The 16146-nt window shown below is 41.5% G+C and overlaps 3 protein-coding genes across 3 annotated transcripts in view; all 3 read left to right on the top strand.

Moving 5' to 3' along the window:
* Positions 1-16146, top strand: part of bdg (bedraggled) — a 226760-nt gene that overhangs the window by 26147 nt on the left and 184467 nt on the right. The gene's annotated exons all lie outside the window — the stretch shown is intronic.
* Positions 1-16146, top strand: part of LOC135703178 (G1/S-specific cyclin-D2-like) — a 306040-nt gene that overhangs the window by 118015 nt on the left and 171879 nt on the right. The gene's annotated exons all lie outside the window — the stretch shown is intronic.
* LOC135703165 (cytochrome P450 9e2-like) overlaps positions 9315-16146 on the top strand; it is a 54342-nt gene continuing 47510 nt past the window's right edge. Inside the window, exon 1 of the mRNA XM_065224276.1 lies at positions 9315-9320. The gene's annotated coding sequence lies outside the window, so the exon portion shown is untranslated. The remainder of the gene's footprint in view (positions 9321-16146) is intronic.

Below are 16146 nucleotides of genomic sequence, written 5' to 3'. Positions count from 1 at the left end.
GACGATGGCGACTACGACGACTGCAGACCAGCGAGCGCTCGCTGTGGTTCCGGAAAGATCCTTAAAGGCCGATCTTGTCGGCAAGATGGCGGTACCACCGCTCGGTGAAATTCCGGTACAATTTCGACAATGGCGGACGAAGCGAGGCTGACCGAACGTCGGCTATAGTGCGATGGCGGGTTGGTTTTACCGGGGCTGGTATAGCGGTTTGTGGAGATGGCTCCGATGCACAGGCGCTTCCTTCTGACGAAGGGAAATTCTCCTTGGTGTTTAGGGCCTTCAGCCCGAGGACGATGTCCTTTACGGTTAGGTCAAGGTAACTAAATGTCACCTAGACCGTAGCGTGCAATGGCGGTCTTTGACTCGCCAACCAGAAAACCATTTGATTGGTTGAAAAGAAAGGTCCTGAATCAGCTGAATTGGTGATTTCCACTTCACCTTGATTCACTACTCGCACTGTATTCTGTTAAAATGTATTCCACAGACACTTCTGGTCTGCACGCTCGCCTGAGATCAAGTCAACGATGGCCGTTCTCTAAGCATCGCAGAACCCTTCAGCTCATCACCCGTGACTCCGTGTCACCATTTTACCGCGGCCATGCGCGCCTTATTCAGCAGTCGGCCGTTAAGCATGGCCGTATCGTCTGCCCAGTGGGTTTCACCGCAAGTGTTACACAAATTTATTTGAATGCTCGATCACATGGTGCATATTTAAAATATTGTATTGAACCTTTGTAACAGAACGGTTACAAGACCCAACTCTTAAGAAGTGCTATTACCGAGTAAATATCGCCACCCTCCTTTTACAACATAAAACTCTGCTTCAACTGAACTATTTCCAACAGTAACATCTGCTACAAATGTTCCTATGATGGGCAACGGTGAATCACTTCCGTAGCCTTTAAGGATTCAAGAGCTTCCCTTGGTGGTTAACCTTTCCCACACTGAATCTGGAATTAGATTGGCATCAGATCCAGAATCAACGAGAAGATCCAAATCGACTCCGCCAACATCACACTTAATAACATTGGTGTTATTTCTCGAATAGAACGTGTAGTAAGTTTTGTCAGTATCTTTTTGCGCCGAGAGTCCAGATACTGTTGTCTCCTCTTCTACCACACGAATTCGATTCTTCTCCCAGGGCGGTGGTTTCTTTGAACTTCGTAGATGAAGACACGACTCAAAAAGACCAGTAATTTTACATCCACGGCACACTCAGTAGAGATGTGGTCGTGACGTCTGTGGTGACCTCCAATATCCTTCGTTCTGCCCATCTTAAAAACTTCACGTCTGCTCGTGGCAAGTGTCGTCGAGTGAATCATTTCTATCATTGATAGATATCGCGAATACGTGTCAACGACCACTAAGAATGTGCCCGCTCCGGCACCTGGTATAGATAGGAAATCAATTTGGATAATCTCCCACGGCCCTTCGGGTAACACTCTGCTAGACAGCGGTAAGGGAGGTTTTTTGCGAGCTAGAACAGCACACGTTTCACAGCATTTCACAAATTGAACTACGTCCGTCGACATCCCAGGCCACCAGAAGAATCCACGCATGATCCGTTTCATTGCCGCTTCTCCTACATGCCCTCCATGTGCCGATGTCATTGCTTTCATCCGGAGTAGCCTGGGTAAGATCACTCTATCACCTTTAAATACAAGGCATCCCAGCACGCGTAGATTATTCTTTTGAGCTTCAAATTTACGCAGTGCTTCGGTCCACTCGTTGGTCTCTACTGCTAGCTTTACTCTCATTAGTTCGCTGTCATCTTCAGTTGCTTTCTCGATTTCGTCCCACGTAATCTCCATGCACCCGGAATCCAATGCATATAGAAAGTTATTCGAATCCTCCTCCTCAAATGGAAATGCACTTTGAGTCTCGTCAATCAGCCTTGACAACGCGTCGGCCACGTTTCGTGCTCCAGGTACTGTCTTGATCTGGAAATCATAACGCTGGAGCCTTAAGGCCCATGATTCCGCCCGAGTTACGGCCCTTTTACCGAGGCGATGATTTATACTGAAGATGAATTCGTTAGCTTCTGAGTCGGTGCGAATGACGAATGAGCGACCTAGAAGATAGTACGAAAAACGCTCAACCGCCCACACTACGGCTAGCGCTTCCTTTTGAGTTTGTGGGTATCGTTTCTCGGTGGCCGTCAACGATTTTGACGCGCAAGCAATAATTCTAGGATTACCATTGGCGTTGTATTGTACCACCACTGCACCCAAACCTGCTGGGGATGCATCTACAAATAACTCGACCATGTCCGTAGTACTGTAATATCCCAGTTTCCTTATCGTCTTCAACGCGTCATTCCGTAGGAAGTTGAATTCGTGCTCTTCTTCGTCAGTCCAGTAAAATTTGTCCGAATTGACTAGGGTACGGAGGCGCTCCGTTTTATCCGCTCGATTCACAATAAACTTATCTGTAAAAGTTACCAGACCTAAGAAGCTTTTAACTTCTGAGCAGCTGGCTGGTCTTCTGAACTTCTTTATCGCGTCGATCTTGTCAGCTTCAACCATCCAACCTTCCGCAGTTAGTATGAAGCCAAGAAACTTCACTGACTGGCTGCTGAAAACGCATTTCGATTTGTTGAGCTGAACATTGTGGTTACGAAGACGAGTTAGAACAACCGCAAGGTTAGCATCGTGTACCTCCTTGGACTTCCCATGGACCAAAATGTCGTCCAAGTAATTCTTGACACCCTTACACCCACTCAGAATATTGTTTTCCAACATTTCCTGGAATGTGTCCGGGGCATTGGATAAATCAAATGGGAGTCTGACACATCGGAAAACTCCGAATTCTGTGTAGAAATTCGTCAGGTGACGCGATTCATCATCCAGCTCGATGTGGTAGAAGGCATTCGACAAATCTATTGTCGAAAACCAGCGAGAACCATCTAGTTCAGCGAGGATCATTTCTAGCGTGGGCATTACGAAAGGAGTCCTATAGATGTATTGGTTTGGTCCTCTGAGATCGATCACCAGCCTGAAATCATCTTTACCCTTCAGAATGACAAGCATGGATGAGCAGAAAGACCGATCCATATTATTGGAAACAGGCTCGATAATCTCCGCCGAAATTAACTGATCGAGTCGCTGCCGGACCAGTGGTTTAATGGCCAAAGGAATATTTGTGAAGATGTTCCGGCAAGGAGCAACGTCCTTGTTATAGTTAATCTTCACTGGCGGAAGGTTGAATTTGGGGAATGGTACGTTTCCATTAACAAACGAAATTTCTATCGGCTGGAACTTCGAATCAAAAATCTCACAGGAAGATGTTACCGGAACCTTCAACCCAAGCATTAAGACGCTATATCGGGTTGCTGTTGGTCTGCTTAACAGGGAACGTCGCTCATTCACCACATAAAATTTCTCCATTAACACTGGCCTGTCTTCCGAGATGAACAGATTGGCTTCGAATGTAGCCATCACAAGAATTTCTCCCTTCGTGGCATAAGCTTTGAGGGATCTGTCCGCTCGTTCTTGCAAATTGTATACCGCCTCGGCGTAATTAGCATCACTCAACAGTAATCGAAATAGTGGTTCAGTGAAAGTGTTGACCTGAGCACCCGAGTCGATTAAAAACTCGCAGTCCATTCCTGCCACTTTCGCCGCAATAATTCCTTCGTCGTTGAGCGTATTCCTGGATGACACTACGTTGATATGCTGCCCGAGCTTGACCTGTGATAGTTTGATGTTTAATTATTAAACCAGTAAACTTATCTATTTTCAATACAAAATCGATAGTTGTCCATTTTTGCAATTGCACAAATATACCTTCTTTGCAAGTTACATCTAAACTATGTTCAAAGCTATTGGGTGGTTTCGTTAAACAAATCAAATAACTGCTTTTGATCCAAATTCATTTATTAAGTAAGTTAACAAACTGTTTCAAATTACATTCGAAATACATTTCAATAAAATCAACAAAAGCAATAATTGGAACCATATCATGTCGTATTATCAAATAGATCCATGTATTAATTAATTTTCCGAATCATCACTTACGTTCTCCATAGCCTTGGAATCCGGTTCCTGCTTTTCGACCGCAGCAATCCTTTGAATTTCCGTTTCTGTTGGTTCCGACTTGCAACCGCTTGAAACCGCTGATTGAATTGGAACACGGCAAACTCTCTGAAAGTGCTAGCCGTAGTGTGGGCGGTTGAGCGTTTTTCAGTTATAACAGTTATAACACCGGTAGATCTTTGGATAGGCTGATTTGTTAAACATTTTCGAATCATAATGCATTGCTTGTGGTCTGAAACTACGTGTCTGACAGATGCTTCGGGGATTTTATACGTCTGCTGTCCGACTGAGTTCTCTTTTGGCTTTCCGTTCAAATCTTTTACTTGAACTTCAACACTCTCCAATACTACACCAAAAGACTCTATCTCTGTGAGTAAACGGTCCTGTTGTAGGATCCGACGACGTAGTTCCATGGACGTGTAACCCTCGACTATTGAATCCGTTATGAAAATTTCTGTTAAAACATCTTTAACCTCGTTCAAATATTTTTCAAACCCGCAATCTGAGACCTGTTGCCGTAATCGTAGTATGAAATCAGAAATCTTTCCCCGTCCTTTTGCTTCATTTGCCTTAACTTGTGTCGTTCAAGGCAATCCTGCCGACAAGTTAAAAAAAAAACCCATCAAGTGCATTGATTGCCACATCATACCATTGCTTTTCCACCGAAACCAGTGGAAAGTTTTCACGAGCCGGAAGATTCTGGAAAACGCGTTGCAGTTGAGGGCCACCCAAATGTAAAAGTTTGGCTCGCTTTTTTCTTTGACCATCAAAATCATAAGCTTCGAAGTAACATTGCTTCCAGATCCATTCATTGCACAAACGATGTGTTTCAATATCATCACATCGAAACTGTTGAACTGGTAGGCTATCATCTATCTGTATTAAATTAGTTTGCATAAAATTGCAATAAATAACTTATTATAAACGAAATTATGGAGACAAATTCTTCCAATAGTAAAAATAACCACTTTGCTAATCATTCAACGAGGAATTCGTCAGTCTTTGCATATTGCTTTATTTATCACTGTACTAATCATTCCAGGACCAATAAATGTGACAAGTATCTCATGCGCGGCATCAAATATTAGACACATCAACAGACCCTCAACATATCTCACCAACTCATATAGCAACCACTATATACTCATTCCTTATCCACACCCGTGGACAAAAAGGTTACTACCTCCCATAGCAACTACTACGAGCACTTATCCGTTATATTCACAGTTATTATTCACAATGCCAAAATTTTCACAATAAATCAAATTCAACACGAGTATTAATTCCAATTCTAATAAAACCACTTTATTACACCAAGTCTTTTGTCAGCCAAAGTTCTACGTTTCGTCTGACTAACTAACTAGGTCTTACTCCCCGTCTCCTTCTTCTACCTCCTCTCTTCTCCTGCTCTCTCTTCCGTTTCCTATAGTCGAGAAATAGATCAGTGCACGGTCCCTAACCTCACTTTTTGCTCCTTATCATTTTGCTTCTGAGTAAAAGAGATAGCAACGAATGGGAGCCAAAACAAACCACCCAAAACTGTCAAAACTTACGGATGAGAGAAGAGTGCGGCAAATCTTCGTGAACTGATCAATAGGACACCCATTGTGCAAGGGATAGGACATTAGCTCTCTCTAGGGATGTGACACCTATCTAGACCCTACATTAGGGTGGGTTACCGTTATATGAAAAAAAAAACATTCTTGACCTCATGAAGCGAGAACAACCTTTTTTTGGTTCCTTTTGGGGTTCCAAACAACTGTGCAAAATTTGGTGACGATTGGTTATAACCCAGCTTTCCGCATTGCGTTTGAAATTTGTATGGGAAAACCTAGGTTTTTGCATTTGCATCTCTAAGGACCACAATTTTGCTTGAACCATGCACCTAATCATGTTCAAATATAGTCCAGAAAGTACCTTACAACTTTGCTGAAGCAAGTACGGAGCCAGAATGTATCTAAAAAAAATGCCAAAAATCACTTTTCCTGCCAACACTGCCGGTCAGATAATAATTTCGGAGTATCTCATCTCATCGACTTTGTATTTTCAGATGAATTATTAAATTATTCAAAAACAATCGATCTATCACATATGCAAAGTTGGCTCCCATCACTCATATCAATCGAAGTAAAGATGCAAACTGATATAACGTCGGAATTTCTTATCTTATTAACTCTTGAAATACACTGACCTTTTGATAGTTTCTCCACAAGTTGCAAGTAAAAAGCAACTTGGAGAACTTCCTTCACAGACGGAATCACGTTTTGACGTAAAATTGGTTTCATTGGTCCAATATATGGTACATCGAAATCAGATCGCAAAAACTTCAAATTGAGTCTCTTTTTCTTATCCATTTTGAAAAATAAATCTCTAATGTGCAGATAATTTTAGCTCTTTGAGCCCATAGCATAGTTCCATTTGGCACATCGAAAATGAATTATTATAATGTTCGATGATCTTTCTGTTGTTGATCATCCGATTTTCAAGGAGGTGTTTGTCAAAATTGATTCCCGTTCTGTCAGAAATAATTCTGGTAAAATAGCATGCTTATTTAGGTTCCATCTGTTAAACTTAAATGAAAATTCACCAACTGAAAAACCGCCTAATTAAAAGACTTTGGTTAGTTTGGCTGAGCTGACAAAGCATAAAATTTGTTGAGGAATACACCGATTGTTTATTATAATCAAAATCGTTTTAGAAACTATCCAAATTATTCATCCATGATCCCTTCGAAAAGGAATCAGCATTGTCAGAAATGAAGTTTTTTTTTTTGTTGCGAGGAGTTGAACCAATGGACGCAGTAAAATAAAAAAATAAATAAGTTTGACTTTGATTAAGGTGGGCTACAGTCCAACTAAAACGTAGCCTACTTAAAGATTGCCCAACGAGCGAAATTCGACTGTACCTACTATAGGGAGCTGCACCGTCAGGATAACCTCACCTCTGGAGGTGGTTTGTTTACATGGATTTATAAAAAAATTAAAATCTAAAACAACATGAGTTTTTTAAAGAACATAGTTGGATGGATAAGATCTTTGAGTAATTCTTTATCCAAAAGCTTAAATTAACTTGAATAAAAGGTAAACAAACCACCACTGAATGTCAAACTGATTAATGTAGGTTCATCGTGTTCCTTCGTGACGTCAGCGTGCAGTAAACTATGTTTTGTTTTGTTTATTAATTTATTTGATAAGGCTCAACCGAATTAACTTTACAGAGCCGAGGATTCTTGGTCACTATACAATACATCTTAACAATATAGTCAAAAGGTACAACACAATAAACACTTTATCTTCCGCTATCCAAAAAGCCTCCTCCATCAGAACTGGAGCCGCTTCCAGTAGTTTCATTGTATGGCAAATTGTTGTACGCCAATGAGGGTCAGAGCGCGTCCATTGCAGCAATGGACGCAAAACGTGGTCAGCACTCACACACTCATCACGAAACGGTTGCTTTCCAAAGTCGACGACGCATCGACCGAAAGAACTGCTGATGAAGAACAATGAGGAGGACCACACAATGGTTGCTGCCGAGAAAACAGACGATCGCGTAGCACACATCGAGAGTGGTCTGCTTTTGTCGACAGCCGAGTGAACACTGAGTAGTAAACTATGTATCTGATACGAAACTTGTTTTTTGTTAATTTATAATATAGCAGTTGAAGGAAATGCAGTTCCCTTCTAAACTACGCTTTTACGCAAATGTTTTTCAATAACCCATCCGAACATTATAACTCGGGAAGATGGGAATATCCGAAGTTATTTCAGTCTATAGTTAGACTTTCTTTGATATAAGTGAAGGGTAGACGCGATACAATAGCTCTCCTCCTACGCATATTAGAATGAGCATTTTTGAATAACACATCTGGGGGCAAGGGTAAAGTTAGAACCCCCGCCCTACGGTTTAGAGATTGGGAAATTTTTTTTCCTTGGATTTGTTTTCCGTGCACCAATGCTACCGACGTGCCAGGAAGGCAGCTCCCACACCTGGACCCTACCTATCGACAAATCAACTCATAAACCGTGGACAAATGGCTTTACTTGCCTTCCGAAAGAAGGCGTGATCAGAGATGTTATGTCTCAGAACAACCCGGCAGCCCGACTGGGATTGAACCCAGGCCTGCTGGGGCACTTAAGATTGAGCAATTGTTTTTAAATAATTCATCTGAAAGTAACAACACGATAAGATAAGAAACTCTGAAATTAGAAATTTGATTGAGTACTTCCATTGATATTTATGAGTGAAAGGGCGAGGGGGCGGGTAAACTCCCCCCCCCCCATCCTCTCCATGTACGCATATGAGATAAAACTATTGTTTTTAAATAATTCATCTGAACATACCAAATGGAAAAGATGTGAAACTCCGAAATTATTTCAGTTTGGAATCTGACTTCCCATGTTACACCGGCAGTGTTGGCAGGAAAAGTGATTTTTGGTATTTAATTCGAAACAACAATCTTTGAACGGCTATAACTTTTTTTAGAGACATTCTAGCACCGTACATCCTTTGGCAAAGTTGTTAGGTACTTCATGAACTATACTTTAACGTGATTAGTGGCACGGTTCAAGCCTGTGGTCCCTAGGAATGAAAATTCAAAAAAGTACGTTTTCGCAAACTAATTTCCATACAAATTTCAAACGCAATGCGGAAAGCCCTAGGGGAAGTACAACTTGATCTGACGTAATATTTGGTGTAAAAATTGATCAAATTGGTAGTTATTATATTTTTTAGTATAAATATCAACGATATTAACTGTCAACTGGCGGAAAGCTTTAAAGTAAAATAAAATCACAATATAACTTAAACGCATACACTCAATGACGTTTCACCGTTGTTGTTTATGTTTACTGCAGATTTATGTTTGCCATCATTTTTGCCTGGATTTTCGTTTCCGATAGCTCTGATCGATTTCGACTTCGGCTTTTCATGATAAAAACGGTACCGGACGTTCCCCCAGCAGCAAATCTCTCCAAGTTGCAGGCTCATTGCGAATCGAGCGTAATACGACCACGGAACCATCACTCTGGGACTCCGTTAACAGGGGTGGCGTAGTCAGTCGATTCCCGTTCCATCAGAGCACATTGGTTCGCTGACGATGAAGAATTCGTGGAAATTAATGACTGTCTCCTGGGAACGGAAGTGCGGCCGATTATGTGCACTGAGATCACCTACCAAATTATGCCGAATTTATGAGACCAAGGAGCAGATTTTGGTGGCGCTGGCCAGCAAAATCATCAAGGAATGACTCTCGTATGAAATCCATTTTTGATTAAACGAATGTCAAATGTACACTTAAAACCAAAAATAGTCGAAAACAAAAACAAAACAACTGTCAGACTAAGTATATGATTCACAAATATCACACATATAAAAATATTTAATATTTCCACCATCGGTATTGATGCCGATACTTGGAGATGTCCTTCCCCTTGGGAAAGCCGGGTTAAAAGCAATCATTCCCAAATTTGGCACAGTTTTTTGGGACCTCAAATGGAACCAAGAAAACATTTTTCTGAAAAAATGATCATGATGACCCACACGGTTATACACTCATAAAATAAATCACATAACCAGTGGAAAATATCCATGTGAATTTCACATAACTTTCAAGTGATCCCATAATTGGAAATTGCACCACTAAATCACATGAACGTTATGTGTCCAATGAAATCTATATGATTTCTCACATAGAATTTCTTATGCTATGTGATATTCAGATAACAATCATTATTATTGTTATTGGAAAAATATTATGTGCGTTCCTAATAGCTTAGCTTAGCTTAGCTTAGCTTAGTCTGACTGCACGTATCGATAGTTGCACTCCGTGATTGATCTGAACCAGTGAAATTGTACAAAGAATCAACTGAATGGGGCTTGGGAGTAACCTGCCATTCTCAGTGTACATGTTCCAGTGACTTCTACCTTTAAAGATCAATAACGTCACCGGCCACGTCCTTGCAATCAGGTGGGAGAGGGAAGGAATGTTAGTGTGTGACTTTTGTTGTTTTGGGACCGTGTTTACCTCTGCATCCCACAAAAGTCACAGGAAGGAGGTTTTGTTAGTGGGTTAGGTTCGTTGGATCAGGATTCACCTTGATAAGTGATGCGATCTTTTGTTTTGTGTAGTTATTTATAAGTGTTTTCGATTTATGCTCTAAACAGCCGGCTGTCTAGAGATGTAGATCATTATTAGATGTGTGTATACCGATTTAAACCAACAATAAGGATACTGTTGGGGCCCCTCACAAAGTGTGATGATGGTTTATTTTATTTTATCAATGACCAAAATAATTAATTATAAGCGGTTTGAACCGATTTAAACCAACAGCAAGGATGCTGTTGGGGCCACTCACAAAGTGTGATGGTGGTTTACTTGATTGAATATAAAATAATTATTAGAACCGATTTGACCCGATTTAGACCAACGGCAAGGATACTGTTGGGGCCACTCACAAAGTGTGATGGTGGTTTATTTAGTTCGGAAGAAAATGAATATGTATACTTCTTTTTTTTATATAATAGAACGAATTTGTACTGATTCAAACCAAAAGCAAGGGTTCTATTGGGGCAACTCACGAAGTGCGATGGTGGTTTATACTATAAGGGCATAAAACAAAATCAAGAGCCATTTCGGTTTCCATAGCTTCCTAGACACTCGGCCGCAAAATAATCTTGTCCGACGGAAACGTCTCGATCATCGCGCGATTTACCGTATTGATTCAAATTCCGAACAGTGCGTTAAAATCATCCTTTGAAAAACACCTTTTTTACCTAAAATATTGCTGATCCGCTCAGAATGTATTTAAACTCACGACTTATCGTAATATGGACATCCTAAAAGAAAATTTTTCAAAATCCGTCCCATACAAAAACACAAGTGCTCAGAATTTAAGCGTGTTCGTAATATGAATCAGAACGGTACAAACTGTAAAAATACCATTATACAATACATACTGGTATCACGTATGCCCCATTCACATTCACTCATGCATTTTGGGTTCATTCACACTCTTAGTCATAGAATAAAATTCACGTAAAGTTTCGAAGTGGTTCCGAGAATAAAGATGTCACAGCTCTTCACTTTAACCCGTAACGGTTCTCCCTTGAGGGGAAAAGCATTCCTACACTGTGCGCCGGCCGGCACTCACGCCGGTATGAAAGAAGCAACTACAGCAAGTTTACTCTCTCACACCATCGCAAAACACGCCCGACCAGGACAGCGCACAGTGCAGTTAGATGAGCTCTTCTACCACTACCACGAAACACAATTTCGGCGCTCACACTTTCCCACTCCAGCAAAGATCGACCGTTTCTAATAAGAATTTCCAGTTGGGAGAAAGGATAGTAAAAATCAAGCACACCAACAAAACAAAACATCACACACTCATAACGAATTTTGTATCTGCCTAATTCACAATATCACAGTATTAGCTACTCGAGAATTTTTGACAATATTTTAGTTTGAAACATGATACTTAGCTGATTCCTTTGCGATTATGTATTTAGTCCAAATACTCCGGGCAGACAACATTCCTCACAGCCAGAGCATAAGCTTCGTCTCACGGTAGAAGTGGCATCAGGAGATATTTTGCTGTCAATACACACACTCACACCCGTTATTATACTGCGATCCACGTATCCGAAGTATAGACAAAAAAAAATATGGCTGACTCAAACTTTCCCTTTCCAGAGCAACATAAATTAGGACTCCTGTCCATATTTAGACACCGTTTTCACTAAAACTCGTTGACCTGTACTGTATTTCACTTAATGCTAACACTTCCATCAAATTAAAATATTTAACACCGGCTTAAACTCACGAAATAGTTTCTTAATATCAGTCCTACAAAAAACAACGACCGAACGCCTATTATGTGCGTTCCTAATAGAAACTAAGTGAAAACTTTTTTCAGTGTACGATAAGGTAGTTGTTTCTGTCGACCGCATTACCACCAGTAACCCACCGGCAAATACGGTTTGACGAAAAGTTAGCCGACCATCGGAAAGTTTGTAACTCCGACTCAGCTGCATTTTGGCCCAATCCAGAGGTCAATTCACTACGGAATTTGCCAGTCGATCATGTAAGATAATGGTAAGATAAAATAAAAGCATTTTAAGATTTCACTCCTATTCCACTTTCTATTCTCCGCGAGGGCTAACTTTGATTCACCTATAGACATTACGTGATACTAATTTGAATAGCATTTTCACTTATCAGAAATGAAAAAAAGTTCAAGGAAAACAACAAAACGTCTGATCTGATTTCTCCATTTTCCTCCCTTCATACACAATGCATCTGTCAAGTGTAGCAAAACAAAGGCAAACGTGGTTGGTAGCAGCACAGCAATGGTAGCCGAGTGCGCCGTCCGCATCATGCACGGTTGACCTAATTTTGCGCCCCCCGAAGATGCATTTTAATATTTTCTTCTGCTTTGTTCAAGTTCTCACTTCTTTTGTGTTGCAAATACGCTGGCCTGTGCTTAGAGTAGCTGGGTGCATCACAAAACTTTTCACCATTCATCATGCAGACCGCTGTTGCCTTGATGGGTCGTTTACTTTTCTCATTCAAATGACAAACGTCAAACTGAGCTAGGCCGAGGGGTCCATGGATGGACCGCACGGGAACAAGTGGAACAGCAGCAGCGTCGACTTTCTTCAATCTTCTGTTCAATGCCAATGATAATGATGATGTTGAATATTAACACCGCTCATTGCCCGAAGAGTGAGGAGGAACACGGCCATTGTCCGACAAAGTGTGTTGAAAAGAGTTTATTTTCTTTCGTTTTTGCAGCGTTTTTTTCTTCCCGTTAACTGTGTTTCTTTCCATGCCCGAATCGAGTAGCCAATAAGGCAGAAGCACTGCTAATATCACAGTATTAGCGAGTTGCGGAGCGGTGACTCTCCGGGGGCAGGCAGGAAGCCACAAATGGTTTCGATTTTTGAAAGGCCCGAAAATTAAGTTTGCTCTGCACCTGACCGACATTTTTGAAATGGCATACTGTGATCGATTGAGTGACAGCCAAAAATCATGCCCAGCAGCCTATTTTGCATTTCAAATTTGAAAAGGCCTCCGTAAAGTCGTAAACTTGATTAAAGAGAGAAGGTTTTTGGGTGATAAAACGACAGAAAAAGTACAAAGACCCGCAGAACAGATTGTAAATTACGAGCGAATGACAGGAAAAAAAAAAAAACCAAGAATAAACAGAACGGTAAATAAAAGTAAATGAGCTTCACGGGCAGGTAGAAAGAAACCAGCAGACATGTGGACTTGAACCGGTATGACGCGCGACGCGGGGAGACCTTGAAAACGATGACAATTTTTGCGACCATTCATTTCTGTGAAGGAATCCGCTGATGAAGGCTTTCATGTAGGTTTCACAAAGAGGCTAATTAGTTTGAAAAAGGCCTTTGGATTTCGAGTTTTTTTTTAATGATTTTAGACATTATGTGATGAAACTAATTAGACTAATGGACCTATAACGGACGGGAGCCGGTGATGACAGTTATTTTCCGTTTTGGCTATCAACTTCCAAAGCCTACTGACTGCAGTCGGTTCGCGCTGGCAGTCACGTAAAGTGAAGGGGGATCAGTAATGGCGTGAAATCAAATTGCAAGCTTTTTCGACGCCTTGGCGATTGCAGAATATTGACCTCCAAAAATTAAAGTCGTAACTAGTGAAGGGTGACTTTTGCAAAACCTATAAATTCCAGCTGCTTTGGTTAGTATTGTTCTGTGCGAGCAAAGTGGCATCCTTTCCCACCATTATGTGTACCGAAAGTGATGGAAAAAATGTAAACACACAGTTTTTAACACACAAAAAAAAAGCAACACACGACAAGAATTTCACCGAAATTGAGAACACAACACCCAGAAGTGCTCCCGTCTGCAAAGCTTACAAACAGCAGCACCGCGGTTAAGTAACGTGTGACGTAGCTATTTACTAGTTTTTGTTTTGTTTTGCTTCTACTAAACACCTCGAGCCCGAGTAACCAAGCCAACAGGCGCCATCGCTCGCAGCCAAAAGCCAACTATGCAAATAAACGGCATGTCACAGTTTGATTCTGCTGCTAAGTAGTTGACGGCGATCGTAGTAAACAATGGAACACACTACACGAACCTGAGAGGGATATTTTGATACGGAGAAATCAGACCCTGGGAATAAATGGAAGGTTGCAAATTGTTCCACTTTTGAGCGACGGAACAATTTCAGCTTGAATTTGGACCAGTCGATTCTTTGCTTAGACCGCAAATTTCGAACGACATTCGCTTGGTTTTAAATTTGCCTTCGTAATTGGAAACGGCTGGTCGCCGGCAGGGCAGCCCTCCCTTGATACACGAAATTGCCATGGCATACCGGCAGACCGACAGCGTCGAGCGAAAGAGACCAAAAAATGGATCACTCGAAGAACGGGTGGGGGGGAGCGGTCAAACTGGAAAAGAGCACCAATAATGAAGCAATCTGCCAGAAAAGCGCCAACAATTTACAAACTCATTGAAGCGCAACCGAAAACCACGTCCAAGCTGAATCTACATTCATTCAGCTGTTATTTTGAAGGTTATGATGATTTTGGAAGCCGCATTCCGCTCTCCGCCGACTCACACGCGCGGTTTATTCCAACTAATCGGGGAGTACTGTTGGAAGTCAAGCGAGCGCGTGTCACTATATGATTCAGCAGGCGCTAAAGTGGGAACGGGTTTCTTTCGAAACTCAAAATCATCGTTCCATGACTGCCAGCTGCTGCTGCTCCTGCTGGTGGTCTGGTACTTTGAGAAGGTTCTTTGCTCCGGTAGACAACACACACATTAAACGTACATTGCTACCATCATCAGTTCATCACACCAGTTCTGGACAAGCACGTGCTTCGTTCCATAGACCACATCACACGTGAAACCAATAATGTTATAATGACGACAACATGCTGGTGAAAACGGTGAAAACACCCCCACGCCTTCGTCAAACGGATGTGGTTTGTACAGCAGCAGCTGAAAGTAAAAAAAAACGCAGTAGGCGCGACGCACGTTACGTTGTTATGTCGTCACGGTGTCATTTTGCAGTTGTGCTTCAATGGTTGCTTGGATATGGGCGAAAATCAATGGATTCTTGCCGCAAGCGACGAACTTTTTGTGACGATATTGTGCTCGACGTGAATCTCGAGTGCATCGTGGGAAAAAAACGGATGCAAGGAATTCGATTAGGTGGGCACAAATGGATGTTAATGATGTAAGATTTCGTTTGCATAATTCATCTTTTCCGATCCTATAGCGTGCGATATTTGCGGAAGCCTTTGGAAAACTGTAGGGGACGACGGGGGAAGATGGCCACCCTTTGGATTATTGAAACAATTGACTCTTGGAAAATATAAATGGGTAAATGCCGGCTCCGGCACCCGTTGACTGTTTTCGGCAACCAAAGTTTATACGGTAATTTCACTGCATTTTCTCACCAAAACAATTAGCTGAATTCATTCAAACGATTCCTTAGTCTTCCAGCTTCAATCTGATTAGGTTTTCACGATTGATTAAACGCATTTTGTCAGGTTTTTCTTGAAATGAAATTCATTACAAAATGTGGCTGATTTCGATTTGCCGATAATAGAACAGCAGATTGACACGCAGTTCAAATGGAAAGGTTGCCGAAGAAAAAGAGGCTACCGACAATAGTCACACTCACCTGCGTAGCTTGGGGCGTTGTAAACACGTTTTAAATCGGTTTGAACAATTCTATCGATTGGAATCAGAGCTCTACATTTTCGAAGCTCTAAAGTGAACTCGAGTTACATGAGTTGATTTTACCGACCGATGCAGATTATCAACAGAGCAGTCATGGTTATGATCCAGATCACACAAGGACACGAAACGCCATCAAATTGAACTCCAGATAGTGGCCACAAACAGAGAATGTTACTGAAAATGATTGTTCACCCTTGTGGATCCGGACGTGAGTCTTCAGGTTAAATAAATTGTGACGGCTGACTTCTTGCTCGTTTGGAAACGAACGCGAACTCAAATATTTAAACGAATCCTGGAATATGGGCGTGTTCATGTGGGTTTTCAGGTTATTCGATTTGGTGAACGTTTTCTGTCAGATCTGGCTTGTTATTATTGTGCTGCT

Source organism: Ochlerotatus camptorhynchus, unplaced genomic scaffold (assembly GCF_037179485.1).
Source record: "Ochlerotatus camptorhynchus isolate MF236.1 unplaced genomic scaffold, CSIRO-AGI_Acam_v1.1 ptg000209l, whole genome shotgun sequence".
Taxonomy (NCBI): domain Eukaryota; kingdom Metazoa; phylum Arthropoda; class Insecta; order Diptera; family Culicidae; genus Ochlerotatus; species Ochlerotatus camptorhynchus.
Note: the sequence above shows the minus strand (reverse complement) of the source record. Positions and strands in the feature narration are given on the sequence as shown.